Source organism: Lygodium microphyllum, unplaced genomic scaffold, assembly GCF_053477565.2.
Source record: "Lygodium microphyllum isolate KBCC unplaced genomic scaffold, Lygodium_microphyllum_v1.1.10 scaffold_31, whole genome shotgun sequence".
Taxonomy (NCBI): domain Eukaryota; kingdom Viridiplantae; phylum Streptophyta; class Polypodiopsida; order Schizaeales; family Lygodiaceae; genus Lygodium; species Lygodium microphyllum.
The window spans coordinates 4,153,765-4,175,451 of record NW_028229514.1 but is presented as its reverse complement, the minus strand read 5'-3'; positions in this window follow the sequence as shown (position 1 = coordinate 4,175,451).

The window sequence follows — 21,687 nt, the reverse complement described above, 5'->3', positions numbered from 1 at the left end:
ACTATGATGATGGCACCACTACAATGGTCAGATGTATGCATTTTGACACCTTCAAAACCGAATACCTTCCTCTGTGCAGTGGCATGAAAGCAGAATTGAGAGACGTTGAGAAGGAAGAAGTAGAAGAAATGTTGGCAAGAGAGTCCTCCAGAGACTAAAGCCTTCTGTTATCCCTCTGTGGAGCACTAACAACAGAGTGGAGCCAACCCCCTGATGAATGATGCAATAAAGAGGCAAGCGTTCAAACAAGTCCAGAGGTACGTGAGAAGAGAGAAAGCAAGAATCAGAGCCGAGAATGAGCTCGCAGCAGAAGCCGCCTTTGACGCCCTTGCGAAACTCTTTACAGAAGTCCCAATGGCACATCAAGCCCTTCCTCCTCCTGCTGGAGGTCCACTTCCAAGCCAGATCCGTCCTGGAAATATTGATGACAGGCCAGCGAATGTAGTTCCATTGCTAGTTTTTAAGGGAGAGTACAATGAAGACCCTGATCTTCATGTAGCAGATTTTATGGTAGCATGTGTGGCTAACAATGCCAGAACCCGTGAGCATTGGTTAGCAATATTCCCCGCCACTTTCAAGGGCGCGGCATTTCAGTGGTATGAGAGACAAGCAGCAGGAACTTTTGGCACATGGGATGACCTGAAGTTGGCCTTCCTCACTAAATTCAGGTGTGAAGGTTTTGAAGAGCGGATGCGAGAGGAATTTATGAACCTAAGTCGACTCTGGAGAAAGAGTAGAGCTTATGTCTCACGAATGGAATCCATCCTGAAGAGATGGACTAACCATAATCTAGATGATGGCATTCAGAAGGGGGTGTTTCTCAGAGGATTACAATCAGAAGTCCGTAAGTTTGTGGAGCTGCAAAGACCAGCCACACTGCAAGCTGCAACAGAAGGTGCAAGACTGTACGATGAAGTGGAAGCTAGATTGGCGATGAATCCAGGAAGAGGAGTCCTACCTCCTCTGATTCCACGAATGATGTACCCACCAAATGCAGTCCCAGGGACAGTCCCTTACCCCTACCAACAGATGCCCCCAGTATCACAGTACAGTGCACTAAATCCACAGTGGCCACAATCAATGCCTCAAATGATGGTTCAACCACAACAACAATGGTCCCAACCAATTTCCTCAATCCCAAATCAGCAGCAACAGTGGAACCCTACCAACTGGAGCCAAGAGCCCAACAGTTCAAACAAGAGCTCTGAATCAGAACCAGAACAGAGACCCCTCTACGCCAGCCCAACCTGTTTATGCAGTGATTACAGAGACTCCTCAAAACCCTACTGCCAGTACCTCAGGAGGAGAAAGCTTGAAGGATTATTTATCCAACTCAGTGGCAAATATAAAAAAGGAGTTGATGGATGTGATTACAGAGCAGCTACAGACGCTGAAAGTGAATACCACTAGCATATCCAACGTTGTAGGAACGGGAAGAGATGTGATGCGGTCAAATACTTGGTGTGGTAAGTGTCATCAAGCAGGCCATTTAGCCACTGAATGTACACGAAAACCAACCATCCCTGGAGCTTTCTGTTCCTACTGTTTGCGGAAAAACCATATAGAGGATATTTGCTCTCTGAAGGAGATGCATGATATGAGAAGGAAGGAAGAAGACGCAAGATTCAACTTGCTGGAATCCAAAATGACAAAACAGGATATTGGACCCAAGCCTAGAGAGTTTGGTCCTAATTTCGGACCCAGAAGATTTCCATCCCAAAGTTATAGAGGAAGACAGTCTGGCGGTGGTCAAAGATCAGAAGTGGAGTGTTATAGATGCAAAGAAAAGGGACACATTTCACCAAATTGTCCAAATCCTAGAAGGTCAGTAGATTACAAGCCCTTATGCAGTCGATGCAAAGGAGAAGGCCACATTGCAAAAGACTGTCCAAGCCCAGCCCCAGTGAGAAACATTGCTACTAATAGTCCGGCCAAGGCCCAAGAGCCTACCTCCAATTTAGTGGAATTGGAAGTTGCTGCCATCACGCGTGCAAAGAAGAAGGAACTACCTATCCAGAAAGAAAATAATCCTCCTGCCAGAACAGTGAAGTTTAATCTTCCACCAGAAGAACAGAACAGAACAGAGCCTGACAGTGCCGTACAGAGTACCACAGTGCCACAGAGAGTTACAAAGACAGTTCCAGAGACATGACCAGAGGTCCAGGAAATAGAAGAGGAGGAAGTGCCACAAGTGGCAGAAGAAGTTCGCATGATGCCCCTGTTGGAAGAAAGAAGGAAAATGAAAATGGATGTTGCCCCATTCCCTAACCGGTTAGAGAAGCCAGTGGATCCTATTAAGGAATACGATCTGGTCAGAGATCTAGATACCTTTAAACCAAACCTCACATTCCGACAATTATTGATGTTGTCTCCCAGTTGTCGAAAAAGGTTCAAAAGTATACTGACAAGAAGATGTGGCTTAAGGATTGCTCTCTCAACAGCAACAAAGTCCAACAAAGCTTCAGAGTCTGTAAAAGAAGTGGACGTGGCTAATGCCTTCCTAGATCCGGGTACCCCAGAGACTGGTGTGTGGATAGAAGGCTGATTCATTGCAAATGCACTGATTGATGGTGGTTCATCAGTGAACATTATGACAGATGTGACAATGAAGGATCTAGGCCTACAAGGTGTGCAACCAACCCAATGGCTCATCAGAGTGGCGGATCAGAGAAGAATTAAGCCTTTGGGCATTCTCCCATATGTGAAGACTACAGTGGCTGAAAAAGATTATTGGCTAACCTATCTGGTGGTGAATCCAAACTCTTATGGTACATCCTACCCTCTGTTACTAGGCAGACCATGGCTTTTTGAAGCTAGAGCAAGGACAGATTGGTTCAAAGGAACCTTGACCTTGGGTAGAGGACCTAACAAAGTGGTGCTGAAGCTATATGGTTCTCAAAAAGGACATGGATCCACCTCCTTGGAATTATCATCTCACCCCCCTAATGAGGCTACAGATGGAATATAAACAGATGAAGATACTGTCAAACAGATCCTTCCCAAGAAAACTGTGGCACGTTCCTTAACAGTGGATACTGTAAGCCAACTCCCAAAAGATGCAAAGCCATTATCAATGGGAGAATACTTCCTGCCTGAACTAGGAACGATTTTTGAAATCACTTCTGATAGTGAGATAGAAGCATGGATGTAATGCTCTCCCTGTTACATGGCCATAGCAGAGCCAGAGACAGAGGTAGAAGATGAAATAGAGAACCTGTTCTTCTCTTACAGAGCTCCTACAGAGATAGAGACAGAGACAGAGCCAGAGCCAGAGACAGAAGAGGATGGAGATGATATTGACACAAAAGGTTATGAAAGCAAGATGGAAGAGTCTATCCCACCTGAAGAGGATATATATGAAGAAGAAGTTCTAGAAGCATCAGAAGCAGACGAGCTCATGCTGTGGGACAGAATGGCGATGGTACCATTTGGTCTGGTAAATGGATCTTCTCATATGAAAAATCTTTATAAGAAATGGATTAAGAAGAACAGGCTGTCTTTCAGCAGTGGCTCTTGCTGTTCTCACCCACCTTTGCCAAGAGAAGATGATGATGATGCACCGTGCCAACAAGCACCAGTCCCACAATTCCAACAGGCATCAGAGGGTCCTTGTTATGTGACGTTCCTGGATGCGTTATCAAAAGATGAGTATTCAAGCCAAGAGGTAACTAATCGTGAAACCAAACCTGAAACGGCTCTAATCCCATTTCAACATCTCAAGGAGCAAACTAAGTCTCCACCAAAAGAAGAAGTTGGTTCTAGTGGGACATTAGAAGAGGACACCACTCCCTTGAAGGAGTCGGATTTGTATCCAGAAGCAGTCCATGGGACCTTCATCCGTGAAGTAGAAGGTGAAAGGCAGTTAACTTTTGTGGATGCAGATGGCACTGAACGCCACTTGAAGGTGGGTAGCAGCCTACCGAAAGAGGAGTTGTCAACTTTGTACAACTTGTTGAAAGAGAATTTGGACATTTTTGTGTGGTCCTACAAAGACTTAAAGGGGATTGATCCCACAATATGTCAGCATCATATTGACTTGAAGCCTGATGCCAAGCCAGTACGGCAACGACAGAGGTGAATGAACCCGAATTATTTCACATTGGTGAAACCGGAGCTGCTGAAGCTTCTGGAAGCCGAGTTCATCTATCCAGTGGCAAATAGTGAATGGGTTTCACCCATCGTGATTGTACCCAAGAAGAATGGCAAGCTTTGTATATGTGTGGATTTCCGCAAGTTGAATTCCAAGACGAAGAAGGATCACTTTCCTATTCCTTTCACAGACCAGCTGTTGAACACAGTGGCAGGACATGAGCTTTATTCCCTTCTGGATGGATTCAGTGGATATAACCAAGTGCAGATAGCAAAAGAAGACCAATCCAAAACAACCTTCACCATAGAATGGGAGACCTACGCTTATCGAATGATGCCATTTGGGCTTTGCAATGCCCCTGCTACTTTCCAGCGAGTCATGATGGCCACATTCCAAAATCATCTGCATGACTTTATTGAGGTATATTTCGATGACTTCTATGTCTATAGTTTGATCCGTGAACACTGGGGACACCTAGAACAATGCTTTGACCGATGCCGGAAGTATGGGATTTCCCTCAACCCCGACAAATGCATCTTTGGGGTCTCTTCTGGAGTTCTGTTGGGCCACATTGTCTCTGTACAAGGGATATCAATAGACCCTGCAAAGATCGGAAAGATCACAGCTCTGACAGCGCCCACCAACCTCAAACAGTTGAGGGGATTCCTAGGCCATGTGGGTTACTACACAAGATTCATAGCCCATTTTGCAACAAAGGCAACCTCCTTGCACAAGCTTCTGAGAAAAGATGCAGAGTTTACTTGGACGGAAGAATGTGACATAGCCTTCAACACTTTGAAGCAGTGTCTGATTGAGGCACCCATTCTGCAACCTCCTGATTGGACGAAAGAGTTCCATGTACACACTGATGCATCTATTGAAGGCTTAGGCACAATTCTCTGCCATAAGGGCTCCTCGAAGCTAGATCAGCCCATCTACTATGCAAGCCGAAAAGTCACTGATAGGGAACGGAACTACACAGTGAGAGAGCTGGAGTGCTTGGCAATGGTGTTTGCCCTAGAGAAGTTCCGCCACTATCTGTTATCTATCCACTTTTTTCCTGATGAACAAAGCGGATGTGAAAGGACGAATGATGAGATGGCTCCTTCTATTCCAGGAGTTTGACTTTGAGGTAATCACCAAACCTGGTCGTTCCCATGTTCTGGCTGATCATCTGTCGCGTATCCCACAAATTGCAGACGAGGAGCAGGATGATCCAGACCTCCCTGATGCTTCCCTATTCCTAGTAGAAACTGTAACCCCCTGGTATGCAAACATTTCCAATCTGCTGGCAACCCAACAATACCCTCCTGGTATTTCTAGTCGGGAAAGGAAGAAGCTTATGTTAGAATCAACCCCCTACACCCTGCTAGGCGGTGCACTATACAAGAAAGGCAAAGATGAAGTAATCAGAAGATGTGTTGAAGAAGATGAGATTGGGATTGTTCTGAAGGCTTGCCATGATGAGCCATGTGGAGGCCACTTTGCAAGAGAAGCCACAGCCAGGAAGGCTCTGCTCGCAGGATACTGGTGGCCGACCATTCATAAGGATGCCTATGATTACTATAAAAGATGTGATGCTTGTCAGAGAATGGGGAAACCCACGAAGACATGTGACATGCCTCTGCAACCTATCCTTCCCTTAAAGCCGTTTGAGAAGTGGGGAATCAACTTCGTCGGCCCAATTGATCCTCCCACCAGAAGGAAACAGAACAGATACATCCTCGTAAGTACGGATTATGTTACAAAGTGGTGTGAAGCTAAATCCCTAAAGCGAGACGATGGTAACAGCGTGGCCTTGTTCATGTACGAGAATATTATCACATGTTTTGGCAGTCCCTTAGAGCTTGTAAGTGACAGAGGCACTCATTTCATTAATAAAGTCATGGAAGAGTTGACAGAGCTATATAAGATCCGCCATCGCAAGTCCACTCCTTATTATCCTAGAGCCAACGGCCAAGTCGAAGTCACGAATCGCATCCTCTGCTCGATTCTGACAAGAATGATTGCCGCACATTGTCGTGATTGGGACGATCGACTTACAGAGGCCCTTTGGACGTACAGAACCTCCCATAAAGCAGCAACAGGACAGACACCCTTTCAGCTGGTGTATGATACAGAAGATGTTTCCCTGTTGAACTGGAATCACCCTCTTTGAGAGTGGCTATCAAAGAGCGTTTGGGGGATGATGATTCACTACAACGCCATCTCCTGCACCTGGAATGTTTGGACGAAACTCGCATGATGGCTCTACAGTGCATGGAAGCCACGCAAGCTCGACGTAAGGCTTACCCATGACAGCTTCATCAAGCACAAGGAGGTCAAAGAAGGTAATTTGGTCCTAGCCTATGATTCACGATTTGGCAAGTTTCCTCGCAAGCTCCAACAGCGGTGGATGGGCCCATATAAGGTACTTGCTGTCAACCCTAATGGCTCTATCCAAGTGTAGACCGTTGATGCCTCTGATGATTCCTTCTTGATCAATGGATATCGCCTGAAGAAGTACTTCCCTCCTTGGGGATCTTGACAATCACGGTCACCTGATCCTTTCCCCTGTTGGTGTGGCACTATCACTCTTATGATGCTACTTCTGATAGCCGTTCTTCAGCCACTCCTGATGAGATGGACGCAACCCTCTGTCCCCTCAACCCTACCTTCCAGCCCTGATCTCTTATCCTCTATTTTTCACCAGTTAGTGGCGAGGTTGGTTCTGATAAATGGTATTTCTACCATTCCCTTGCTTAAATCGAAAAACAAAAGAAAAAGAGAAAAAAATATACATATCGATCATGGGAGAAAAGGACTTAGGTCCCTGTCATGCCGACCTATTCTTCGAGAAAAGGTGGAAACACCCTCGGGAGTAGGAGAAAAAGAAAAGAGAAAAAAAGAAAAGAAAAACCAAATTTGTTATGGGAGAAAAGGAAGCAATTCCCTGTCATAGCAGTCCTCGTTCCAAGAAAAGGTGGCAAATACCCTTGGGCGAGAAGCTGGTTGTGGAAAAGGTAGCAACACCCAGCAGTCCAGAAAGTGGGTTCATCAATTGATATCCTCACGATCTAGTTCCGAAGCTGCCTCCCTTGGTATGCTGTGTCCTGTGTCTCTCTGCAGAGCGTCTAACTGTCCTCTAGCAGACGCCACGTTTCTATCCAACACAATGTTTGATTTGATGGCTACCTCCCTGGGTACGCCTCTTCAACAAACTGACGACGCGATCTTCATCGACAAACAATCGAGTGACGTGAGCTTTCATCCTAACCGGATGGGGACGTGAGTATGGGTTGCCCTCTGTAACTATCAACAGAGTATGAGAAAGAGGGTGGGGCGAATGACCAGTCTTTTCCCTTCAAATCAAATGAGAGGTGAGAAGTGTGAATGAAGTGTTGCACGCATGGGATGGGCCTCTCAATGCACAAAGCAGGATGTGTTTTTGTGCACTGCACCATAAGGCTCCCTGGCCTTTCTTCTCGCACCGTATGCGAGCACAGGGCGGGATGCACAGTTGCACCATCAAATGCGCACAAGGCATACAACCTTTGCACAAGTGACCGTGAGGATTACATCAATGGGTTTCAGGACATCGCTGCCCTCCTATATCTATTAGCAAAGCTTGAGACAGAAGGTGGGCTGAGTGTGACTGGAGTTTCTTCAATCAATTACCGAGAGGTGAGATTGAGGGACGTTACAACACTTGGAGTCAGGCATGTTCCCGTTTCCCTATGCACCCATGGGGTGGGTCTCTACCCTCAATATAAGACACGTTACCCTGTTCTGTACACTGCACTGTAAGGCTCCCTTGCCTTCCTCTTTGCACTTATGCCAGCTGGGTTGGACGCACTAATGCACCATCAACTGTGCACCCTGGCATACTCCCTCTACACCATTCCCCTGTCGATTTCTAAATCGGGTACGAGATATGGGTTTCAATCCTTCTTCCTCGAGTGATATTAGTTATGGGGTGAGTGACAGTTCTTTCATTCCATTTGAGTGACTGTGAGTTGAGTGCAATATCCCTCATCATCGACAAATTTCCTGTGATTCCTTCAACCAGCTACCTCCCTGGGTGCTTTCGCGTGGTCCGTGCCATGAAGGACATGTATTGTGAAGATGCCTTGGTACCTCCTGCAGCCGACAATGACACCGGATGTGCCATCGACAATTAACCTTGATTGTCTACAATATGGGCCAAGTTTTTCTAACCCTACCACTTCTATTTCTCCGTGATGTTCATGTTTTAAGTGTGGGGACGTTCGTGGTTGGTCTGTTGAGTGGTCCTAGGTCCCTATTGCTCGGTTAACCCTATCCGTTAAGGTCTTAAGTGTGTGGACGCATCCCTGCACGTCTACATTGCATATCCCTCTACATCTGCCTCCACCTGCTCATGCCTCTATGCCATGCCTTGCTTTTACCCTAATGGGATCCCTTCCCACCCACTCATTCATTTTCCACCCACCCTTGGGGCTGCTCCCTTGCAGTTTTCCTTCATTCCCTGATTTTGCGGTCCTGTCCTGTGAACGTACCCTACGTTCACAAAAATCCACATCCAACCTTATAGCCCTGTTCCTCCCTTTGAACTGAACATTTTTCCTTTTTATCTACCCTTGTTCCGGTGCACGGTTTTCGAGTTATTAATTTTTGAAGCATTTTGCGCACATTAGCCGGTTTTCCATGTGAATGCGCTTTGCTTGCTTCAGAACGGTGATCTGACGTCATAGCCTTGACAATTACTTTCTCCCTGACATTTTTTCTTTTTACTCCGTGTCCTTCCGATGCACGGTTTGTCCAATATTCATTTTGCGGTTTTTTAAGACTTTTTCGTGCGTCTTTTTGACATTTTTTCATGTGAACCTGCCTTGTTTGCATTGGAATTCCAATTTGATTTGACAGCCCTGTCCACCGCGCCTTCCCCCACCTTTTTCCTTTTTCCTCCACCCTCTTTCGACTTTTGGATTTTTAATTATTAATTTTTAAATGTATTTTCGGATGTATTTTTGGTGTTTTTTGCCTGTGAACCCCTCCTACTTCCACCAAAACTGCGTTCTAATGTGAGGACTATGCCTTTTGGCACAGAGGTTGAGCTTTGTATCCCTCTCGTTTCCCATTCTCCTTGAACCAAGTGCCGCGTGAATCCGCTTCAGACCTGGAGTTTCTACGTAAAGTAGTTCGCTCGGGTCCGACGCTAGTTGCTGTTAGTTAATGACCAGTCAGGAAAATCCTAATTCCGGTCGATCCTAAGTGGGAACGGCCAGGATACTTCCGCTACATGGCAGAAGTGGGAAGACCTAGATCGCAAATCCCGTAACATTCCATGGGAGTGCCGGGCGGAGCTTTCTAGACATCCTTTCCGATGGACTGCTAAGACGTGTCCTGGATGATACTAAGAGGACACGTTACAAGATGAGATATCTTCTTTGAAGATTCAGTTAATAGAGGCTCAATCAGAGGTCAGTAGCCTCTCAGAGGAGAAGGAGAGGATGTCCAAAGAAGCACAAGAGTTCCAAACTCTTTTAGATGTCAAACTTTCAGCCTTACAGACTGCTAATGACACAGTGGAATCACAAGCTTCCCAAATCAAGCAGTTGCAAGATCAACTAGCAAAGTCACGGTCTATTCCTCCAAGCCCTCATGTTTCCTTGATCCCTTCTCTCTCACAGCACGACTTGGCAGCTCTTCAAAGACAGGCTACCTTATGTCCCTTATTCCAGGCCAAGGTGGAAAGATTGCAATCTCGAATGGATCTGCTATGGTCTTCATTTGAGCAATTCCAGGAATATGTTCCACCAGACCATTCTTTCTTTGTCCACTATCAAATACAGAAGTTGGCCTTCTACATGAAGCTTTCAATGATGGATCTTCCTATTCCAGAGGATGGTTGGAGTGGGGCTTGGTCTCCTAAGTTGCTGACAGAGGTGGTCCGTATGGTGTTTGAAGATTTTGTCACGACCGATACTATGTTGATGTCATATATGTATCTATGAGAAGACTTGTTGATTCCAGATGAAGTGGATATGGCTTGGTATGTGGGAGACGTGGTTTTACAAGCTGTTTTGTATGTCAACCATTTGGAGTTGCGAATAGATGACATGTTTCAGAGTTACTCCTCCAAAGTGGCTACTTGCCCTGATAATTCCTGGCATACTATGATTGATTCTGTGGTCCTAAATCAAAGACAGAACACAGCCCCTACCTATGTCCAGAGCACTAACCAACTGAGGGTGGATCTCTTAGTTTATCTTTCCAAACATAATCCATTTGATTCTACCTTTTTTTATGCCTATCAGAGAAGATCTATCTTAGGTCTTTCTGTTCCTACCCTACTGTATTATCAACAAATGGCTCACCGTTATGATATATATCTTTCCCTCTATCAAACCAATTCCACAACCATTTTTCCCCTTATTTTCCAACCTCAATCTTTTCCTCAAATTCCCATATTTACATACTTCTCTTTTATCAAGGATAGAGTATTTTCCCCTTCTCCACCATGTCCTTCTCCATCCATTCATGTACCTTCTACCTTTCCTATTTATTAATTAACACCCTTCCTAAGTGATTCCCTACAATTTTCAGCCACTCATTCTTTAAATTATTCCTCTTTTTATTATTTTTCCTACCCATCTCTTCATCCACTTTTCCTTATTCCACTTCCATCTCCTGCCACTTCTATATCTCAACCACCTTAGTTGGTTAGTGACTATGATGGGTTTGATCATCAGATTTCCAGAAGACGGGGATGGAGCTCGAATGATTCTCTTACAGGACCTGAGATAAACTGGCCCATAATTCCAGGAGAATGGATAATTACGAGTCAAGCATACCAGAACTATATTCATTTTGCTCACCAATATTCACAGTCTCTGGATCCTTGGGTGAGATTAACTGCTCATTTTGCTTGGTACCTGGCGTATATGCATAGGCATTCTCATAATGATTCAAAGCCTATTCCAAAGTTGTGCATAAATGTCAATGTGAGCATTGATTCCCACCAGCTGGATATATTGTACTTTCATGCCCTGTGTTTGCCTAGCAGATACCTTGTCCTGTTGGAAAGGATGTGCTGCCTTTAGTTTTTTCAGAATCCTCCCAAGACATTTGTAGATGAATCTTTGTCTATGGATCGTTTCCGAAATCACCAATCTTTCAAGAGGGATCATCTTCATTGATATCTTTTCCAATGTATGATGGATGATTTTTAATGATCAAATCTCTCTTTTTGGAGGAGTCATTTAGATGGTTGTGTTGTGTGTAGTGTTTGTGTTGTGGGTTAATTTATGTAATAAGATCGTGGTGGTTGCCTATTCGATTTACTTCCGTGCGAGCTACATTTTTGGAGAATTGTGGTGATAGGGTCGTGGTTGGATGGTTGAAGATGCTGATGTAGAAGAAGAAGAAACCTCTTATATCCTTTACAAGTTTGTTGTGATTTTCAGTTTGATAAGAAGTGTTAATGTATAAAGGGTTTTCCTTTCGTTTTATTTTTATATTAGATACAGGTGATAAGTTGGGGTCGTGGTTGGAATGGATTGTTTTTAAAGATTTATTGAAGATCAAATTTGAGCTTTTGAATGAACTTGTATTCCCTTTTTCCTGGGTCGCGAGGATGCTTCCTTATTAAGTGTAGGGATATGTTGAGTGTTGAAATGATCTATTTTTTGGCTGATTTTTGTTGTTTTTGAGAGCTGAATGGTTGATTTTATAAGATGATTGATTGGTTTGGAAGTGGTTTGAGAGTGTTTTGGATAATTTGGAATGGTTTTATTAAGCTCATGATGTTTATTAGTGGAGATGTGAGGTTCTGATAGGTTCTGATTGGTTCTGTATACCTTCTGTATAGCTTCTGTTTTGTTCTGATTGTCTTCTGTATGAAGCATGGATTGATGATTGATGAAGATTGAGATCTTGTGAAAGCTTATTGAATAGTTTTTGAGAGTTTGGAATGGTTTGAGTATGAGTTATGAGGTTTTGATGACCTTCTGTAACATTCTGTAGATCTTCTGTAGAGCTTCTGTCTCTGTACTGTAATTGTACTGTAGCTGTTCTGGTACTGTTCTGGTACTATTCTGTAGACCTTCTGTATGCTTCTGTATGTGTTCTGATGGATGAGAGTGTAGCTTGGAAAAGTTTTCTAGCCTTGGAAAGAGGTGAATACAAGTGCAAAAGAGCTCAAAGAAGTGAAAGAAGTAGCTGCTAAAGACTCAAGTAAAGACTGGAGTGAAGTGACAGTGGTGAGCTATGAAAGGACATTGTAGTGGCTCTGGTGACTCTTCATATCAGACATACCTCTTGGGAGGGGTATCCACGACCTAAGAAGGATTATTTTGAGTGATTATGAGAGATTGTAGTGAGGATATGATGTACTATTGATGGAGAGAGAGAGAGAGTCAGAGATAGCCAATTCTACTAAAACAGAGTGATTGTATATGAGAGATTGAGAGAGAAGACTATAAAGATATTGAAGATGAATACTATGTGATGTATTTCCATTCAAAGATGGTGTATTCCTTTGTTTTCTTTGTTATATTGATGGATTTTGTGAAGATATTGAAGAATATGGTTGATTCTATCAAATCCGTGGGAGATCTACATGATGCTGCATGAAGATTTGTTGTGCCTGGTGTTCTTTTCTTCATTATGATCATATAAAACCTAATAAAAAAGCTTGTTGATGTTACAAGATAGATTTTCTTGCAAGAGAATTCCCTTTTCCTTGGTGTTCCTCTTGGGGCTCCAATTGTCCTACAAATAAGAGCCTCTAACCCCCTATGAATATTCTTTTAGCTTTTGACTGAATTTACTCGATTTATGCATGTGTTTTGGAATTTTACTTACATTTTTTTGAATGATTTATTATAGGTTTACACCATCTACTTAAGGACATATGGTCTTACATATGATATTGATCATAGGAGGAGGTTTTATTTTTCTTTGACAAATGTGTGACATTGTAAACCTCTATTTGCCAGATGCTCATTTACAATGCACATAAGTATAAACCAAACCTTCTTTATATAATGTGAATCTAAATTTATACCAAGTAGTCATTGCAATGAAGTATAGATATCAATACAACATGTTAGAGAAGTTCGTCCTCACACAATTCGAGTATGTGTCAGACCCTTGAGTGAGTATTGGATAGCATTACTCTCTTGCTATGGCATAGATGAGGTGATGCATCCTATGTTCGCATTCCTTATAGCTAGGGTATGTGGAGTTTAACTGATGTATGAAGGTTGAGTGATAGGGGCCTTGCATATTAACATTTCTTGGTACATTTTGATACACAATGCTGTGAATGACTTATTTTTCATAGGCAAAAGTCATAGCTATGCTCTTACATGAATCCATATTAGTCAAATTATATTAAAAAACACATCAAAGTACTTTTTTATTTTGATTTCAAAATCTTTTTCCACATTCCACTTAATCATTAAGTCAGTTGGCCTTAATCAATCTACACAATTAGTGAAGAACTATTACAAAGGCACATGACTCACTATGATAGAATTTTGCACCTAGCTAGATAAACATTCAAATTTCTAGCGAGACCATAGGAAAACACCATGCAAGCTTTCTAGTTAAGCTTTCTTGTACCTAGATGGGTTTACATATATCAAGTCATGTATTATAGAGTCCTCATGGTCTCTCACACTGCAAAATATCACTGCCTTTTTCATTTTGCTAACCTAGGCCAACCATATAATCTAATCTATTGAAGATATGTGCCATTGAAGTCAATGAAAATAAAATAAAGAAAGGCAATGAAAACTCATTTTGTTGTATTTTAGATGGTTGGTTGATGAGCCCTGAATCTTTCTCAAATCTTGATAGTTTCTTCTCCTTATTTATGCATGACCTATTCTCTCACAAGTATCACCTTTTCTCTCCGTAAGACATGTTCACCATAACATGCTATACTACAACTGCTCTCTCCCTTCTACTATCATTGAGCTACTAGTAGGAAACCACAATACCTTATACAACTATCTCCAATGACAGTTAAAAGCACTATCTTGTGTAGCACAATAGCTCTTCAAATGTTGATAGTCTAAGCTCTAAAGATTGCTAAAATACTTTATGCAATTTAGCTTCAATATTAGCCCTCAATGCTACTCAAAGACATTATGAATACTAAGTGATGGATTTGTATGTTTCTCTTTTGTGCATTATCTACTATAAAATCTATTTTCAAGTCTATTTTCCAAGTGTAAAACATTCACTCACTATGCACTAAAAATTCCTTTCATTCTCATTTCAAGGTCATTGCTCAACCAATATGATCATCCAAACAACTATCAATGTCACAACTTCTATGCATAATCATACTACAATATTCACAAATATATCAAAAAATTTGAACAATTAGTAACTTATATACTCAGCGGGTTCACTATATATACATCCTATATATCACGTGCATTCAATGCCTAATTATAACTATCCTTATCTATGATATTTTCTTGAATAAAACACAACCCTTTTTTGTTCTAACCCTTTATATGACACCCTTCTATGTGTAAAAAATGTATAAAAATCTGTTTTTAAAATCCCCTTATTTTGAACTCATGTGATACATATATATATATATTCATGAGTGACCTCCCAAAGTCTACATACATAGATGAGAGATCATAGCATACCTAAATACTCCTAGCCAAGTTGATCTAGGAAAATCAAATTATCTACCCAAGACTCACACACCAATACCATCTACATTATTGTCCTCTCTAATCTCTATGTAGGTCTTTCATGTATCATGCTACTATCATATTTACACACATATTTTATTATTATGATATGAGATTGCTTCACCTCATATTCTTCTTTGTTTTTTTACTCTCACAAGTTATAGTTGCAATAACATAAATGCATCACTACCCTCCGACTAATAGTTTATGGATGGGATGAGACTGAACAATCTTAAGAGAGAGTATCACCATCAGTAGACCCACAAATGGTATAATTCACATTCTTAATTTTGTGATTTGAAAGGGGAGTTCATAGTTGATATAAGAGAAAGTACATGTAGTTTTGTTCAAAATATTGATGTTACGGTAGGGTCATAACCTTGATCATACCAAGGATAATATGTTGTGATTAGGGTACATGATCATACCATATATAGGACCATACGGTCGGGAGAAAGAGAGGGAATGGGAAAGTGAAAGAATAGGGGAAGACAGGTAGTGAGGGAGAGATATAGTGAGAAGAAGGAGAGACTAAGCAATAGACAAAAAGAATGTAGTGTTAGAGCTTAGGTATAATTTAAGAAGATAAAAACTAACGTCATTTATGGGATAATTTTAACAATACACTGCTTAAGCCTTGTAGGAACACCTAGCATTGTATAAACCATATATCACTCTACAAATGGTACTAAAGCCATGAAGAAAACAATAGCATTTACCTCTTTTATGTTACAAAAATCACAATATATGTGCTAGCAAGCAACACTAGTGTTTATACGTGTATTATAGAAAATACTCATGAGTACTTGTGCTTATTCACATGTAGTGTGTGATGGTATAAAGGGATCATTGTCCAAATAAAAAGGCTTTATTAAGCATCTACGATACATTCACTTGAAGAAATAGAAGAATAAAAGGAAGGTAATGAAAGAAGGTTAGCCAACTAAGACGAAGGTTTCTTCTTGAAGAAGCCATGTATGAATTGACAAGGACTCTACTATCTAAAAGAGGTCATCATGATCCTCCTATGATTAGAGGCATGTTGGAGAAGAGTCTGATAGACAAGACCCATGGCTTATATTAAAAAGAGTGTAGAGAACAATGATTTTTTGAAAAATACATATTCAAAAACTGACCTTGATTCGGTGACAATGTCCTCAACTTGAGAAATACCTTATCATGTATTGTTGTATACTTTTGTATGGATGTCTATGGATTCCCATGCCTTTCCTTCATATCAATTACCATTTTAGGTTATCAAAGCACAAAGTTGGTGCCAAGATTTTCAATACTAGGACATCATAATTAAGGGGCTAAACGATAACCCTTATTTTTGCCCAATTTATCTAAGGACTATTGAAACATTCATATGAGCTTCTGCATATGAGTGGTGCCTTGTTTGTATGAAACACAATATGATGTGTATCTTAGAGTGTGTAGAAACTAGGATGGTGAGCTCAATAGATGAAGGTGTGAGTCAAGAAGTCAATCTCAACTAAGTGTAATGTACTTGAAATATTCATATGCCTATTTGAGAGGCCATTGCCATGCAATAGAGTGTGCGGTTTTCTTTGCTTTCTCAAACTCATGGCCTACCTTACCTATGATCCTCCTTCAATCTTTATGCTTTTAGTTGGTATAAGATCCACCATCTTTGTGGTTGTGTAGTTTTGATCACTGAAAGAAAGTGTTGAAGATTGAACACAAGAAGATGAGCCATTACCACTCAACTGAGCATTAAGGTATCAAAGACTATAGATAATTTTTTCATTGATTGAAATAAGCCATGATCAAAAATTTATCTAATAAATTCAAAGTGCACGGATATAATCTCCTAGGATTTTCAACTTGTTCACAATCTATAAGTACTAATAGATGCATTCATTTCAATTGAACGAATATGTATTTTAATGTTATCTTTAAACAGAATGAATAATGTTGCAATGAATAGCCCATAGGATCTCATCCCCTATGTACTTGTTTGAACTTACCAAATGTTTCTTCAAGATATGAGACCTATTACACAAGGTCTTGATGTGTGTGGAAATTTTCCTTTCGAGAATATGTTAAAACAATTATATTTGAACTTCTATCATGCACATGGAAAATCTAGCAATTCTTGACTTGTACTTTCCCAACCCAAAGTTAGTACATCATATAATATTTGAAAAATGTAATTAAGGTCCACTTCTTTAGCACACTTGTTGGCCCCACACCTTTCATATTACACCTTTACTTTCATGTTATTATTAGTTGCCTTATGTGCACTCATGGTTACCATGCTCATTAGCCTATCACGTAGCTTGTGTCATTGTAAACCTCATGGCTTTTCATCTCACTCACTCCACTCTTTCTCTTTTTGCAAAGTGAAACAAACATAGTTTTCGAGAAACCACGTGATGGACATCCCATGTTTTTGGTGAAGTATGAATCAATGTATTGAAGTATTACATCAAGACTTCTCATAGGACAAGCAAATTAGAGACATGTATCAAATAGCTATTGAATTAATATATTAAAGTATTTATACATGCCTTCTGGCCAACCAAGCATAATAAAAAAAGTGAGAGTTTAATTTGGTAGAGATCACAAGACAAGGAGTACTAGTAGGATGTGAGAAACCCAAACAAAACTTCTAAATAATATCTTCAATCAACTTTGTTTGTTGCAGTATTAAAATTCCTGTTTGTCGATAGTGTTGAATATGGATACCAAGACATGAGTGTATATCTCTAGATCAACCATGTCAAAGGTAGAAGATAAAACCTTCTTTACTTGTTGAAGGAAGTTGAGATTGTTGGAAACAATTATGGTATCATCCACATATAGAGTAAGAATAACAAAACTATCATTAAAGCATTTGAAATATAAGTTAAGATTTGAATAACAAGAGATAAAACATTGTTTTGTAAGGAAGAGATCAATCTTTTGATACCAAGCTTGTGAAGATTGTTCAAAATTGTAACGTGTCCACTAGAATCATCCAGGACACGTCTTAGCAGTCCATCGGAAAGGATGTCTAGAAAACTCCGCCCGGCACTCCCATGGAATGTTACGGGTTTTGCAATCTAGGTCTTCCCATGTCTGCCACGTAGTGGAAGTATCCTGGCCGTTCCCACTTAGGATCGACCTGAATTTGGGTTTTCCTGTTTGGTCATTAGCTAGCAGCAACTAGCGTCAGACCCGAGCGAACTACTTTACGCAGAAACGCCAGGTCCGAAGCGGATTCACGCTGCACTTGGTTCAAGGAGAATGGGAAACGAGAGGGATGCAAAACTCAACCTCTCAGCCATAAGGCATAGTCCCATTCCGTTCCCCTAAAACAACGTAAATTGGGTAAGATGTAACTCTAGGTCATCGTTCTCGTTATTCGTTTTGATGATGATGATCATCCCGCTGTTCTTCGAGATTTTTGAGAAAAGTTCCCGGCTAACCGGGACCACCCATCCGTAGGATGGACCCATGGTCCATCCTCCGCACTTTCCTCGGTTTGTTTTAGTTATGTAATTATCTAACACATTAATTTGACATATAACAAACAGCTTCTTTAATTAACCCTGTTAAGCACTGGTTCCTTCACGTAATCTTATCACGTGACATAGAAAAACAATATCAAACAACTTCTTTATTATCATTTCATCATTTTATCTTTGAAATACAAGGAGTTCCGCCCGTAGGCTTGTCCATAATCCGCCCGAAGGCTATCCAGTAATCCGCCAGGGATCACTGTTCCAAGCTTCTGCCCGTAGACTAGTATGCGGGCCTCGAGATCCAATCCCGAGTCACGTTAGCCTCTTGTGCAGGACCCGGAAGGCGAGGGATTTACGGCCAGAGCCCCCCCTGGCACCCAAGCGTCCTCCTGCTCCAAGTAGAACTCAACGGAGAGACCTCTCACGGCGGGTTCGGTCCATGTTCCCGGCGCGGTCAACAACCCCCTTGGTTAGGGTCAGGCAGGCAGTCGGGGGTAACTGAAGCTGCCTCTCCCTTCAGGCCTTCAACTTGAAGCATTTAGATATCTTTTCATCCTTTAGTTCCTTGAGCAAACAATGCAAACAGTGCTTTCTAAACTATTACAAGCACAATCAATTTCAGTGGTCGTTTATTTGGCCAACTGTTAAGGAGTGAATCTTTCTCTCCGAATGCATCCAGCATTCGATCTGGGATCAATTGCGACTTGGCAAGATCCCCAAGGGTTTGTTTGTTCACCCTTTTGTCCTTGGGTTAGGGCCATACCCTGTTAACCCAACTTAACCAATACCTTAGGTTTTATTAATAGTAAATCCTGGGGACCATGTCGCTTCAATTTATTGATTGGTCATTTGCTTCCAGGCAAATACCTAACTCCCCTTTTTCTTGGCAATTATTCCCCAAGAAAGGTGATGTAATAGGATGATTACTCATCCTCTTGTAAGTTAAATTTGCGCAATAACTTGCCAACCTCATTTCAAGAAATGACAAAACTCTCTTGTGAACAAATCACAAGTCTATGCGATGTTGCAACTTTTTGCACATGTGTTGCATCTATTCCACGGGATCATTTCACCCATTGAATGGCGTTTTCTGGTCACGGAATTATCTCCAGCCGAGAAGCAGGGTTTAGGGTGTCTTCTTACCCAACCCATTCCTAATTATATTAGGCCACGGTCCTACGAATTTCCAACTCAATCGGAGTTTCATCATTTGAACGAGTGATCCTTAGGGTAGAAACCTTAGATCGTTTTATGCATGAGCATCCAATTTACTCAACATTTCGTGAATGTGGGTATGATCTTTGGGTTTGAGGGTTTTGACTTGACAACAAGTGTAAAACTAGGTCGAATCCTTATCGCGCTAAACCCTAGTTAGCACTTGGGATATTTATCATATCGACTGAACCATGCCTATATGAATCCCTTGTGGGTTAGGTGATTTAGACAATTCAATATACTTGTCTTGCGACAAGGATGAGCCTTTCCTAGAGGTAATAAACTAGATCTAAAGGAGGAAAAATAGTTACAACTACACCAATACATGTAAACATGCGATTCATTGCTTCTACACATCACATGGTTCACAATAACCCTATCTTTCCTTGGTAAAGTAAAAATGCATGATAATCTGGATACTAACTTTCCTAGGTCCTACTAGGACTTACATCAAATAATCATGCCTACAACCTTGTTATCTACACTTTAGAATCTCATGCTTTGTTTAAACCATGCAACCCTTTCGTAACTACAACGTAGTTAAATGAGGTTATTGTAGGATTAGTGTTGGTATATTCTTTCTTGCAAGCACATGCCACATGCCAATCCATAGATTCATTTTTGATACTCTACAATTACTTTTCGGATAACCTCCTACGGGTGTTAACGACTTTTTCCCATGAACCATTAGAATAAAGATTTTTCCTAAAATGTGACATATGCTTATTCTTTCCATGTCTAGTCAAAAGTGCACTTAATAACTTCAACCTTATAATGATAGGCAATAGGTGTTCTAGGCTCGTCACTTTGAAATGCATGACAAAGCAACATACTACTAAGGTCGTAAGATGGATAGACAATTTGCGTTCATCACATTGAAAATGTTAATAACTTAATTGCATGTCATGAAATAATTCTAGTAATCGATCAAATAGGCAAATTTTCCTCAATTGCATTTTTAATTAGGCTTGGTGAATTTGAACACGCATAGGTGCTTTCTATTCCATGAAAGTTATCATACCTACTGCATTACTTTTGCGTAGAATAAAAATCATAAAACCTGGGCCTGTGGGCTCGGGGAGATGTCCACGTAAATGTTAGGAGAAGAATCTCCCGCAGGCGTGCCTTGCGACTTCTTCGGAGCCATCATTGAGGACTTGATCTCCGCGGATTCCCTCGCTTCTACGCGTTCTCTAAACAGCCTCAAGATGTGCCTTGTCCCTCGTACATCGGAGATTCCTTCACCGATTTTCGGATCTTTAAAAGGCCGGGGGCTTGTGGACTTTGGGCTTATGGGGAGGCTTGTGGGAAAGGAGCTTTTACAAGAAGGCTTGTAGGATTTGGGCTTTTACGAATAGTCTCATGGGAAGGAGCTTTATGAGCTTGGTTTTAAACCTGAGAAGGATGCGTAGGAACAAGGCCCAAAGCCTTATCCTTTGGAAGCTTCTTAGAGAAGCTTCTAAGAAGCTTCTGATTGTCCAGGATCATGTGGAAGGCCCCAATGATTGGGAAGAGTTAAAAGGATTGATGTCGGGGGGGAAAAAACAATGACTAATGGCGCTGCTGGCGAGGAGCATGGGAGGTAGTTCAGCGCTGGGCGCAGTAGGGGCGGGCTATGGCAGCTACAACACGACAGGCGGCATCTTCTCACGGCACGACAGCCTTTCTCCTCCCTCAGCGCAGCAGCCTCCACCTCAATAGCACGTTCCTTATTCCTCACGGCAGCATCTCAGGCTCCTCGTCCTCCGATCCTCCCCTCTTCTCCACTTGACCACAAGGGGGGTCTCGTGTGAGATGATGACGGCAGGGTAGAACGTCTGAGTCTCCCTTCATCAGCGCAGTAGCCTCCACCTTCACAGCACGGCTGCCTTTTGTCAGCTCCTCCCCTCATCAACACCTTAGAGGGTGTATTTATAGGACAAGGGGGGGAGAGAAGAGCTCCACCACGTGGCCCCCTGCATGGGTTCCCCCCTCCTCATGCAGCCCATGACTCCACCAAGCCCATCCCCCCACACTCCCTCTCCTTCAGTCGTGCATCAGCTGGGAGAAAGGGATAAATAAAAAAAATTTGCTTAAATAATATCCATTTTGCCCCTCCCAAGAGGGTGTTTACGTGTGAATTGCGGATTTGAACCCTCGGCTTGCTTTGCCAATGCGGATGGTCTCTATTTCTCGCGTGTAGGTTACACATTATACTGCTGGTAATTCCAATATGAAAGATAACCTTTGC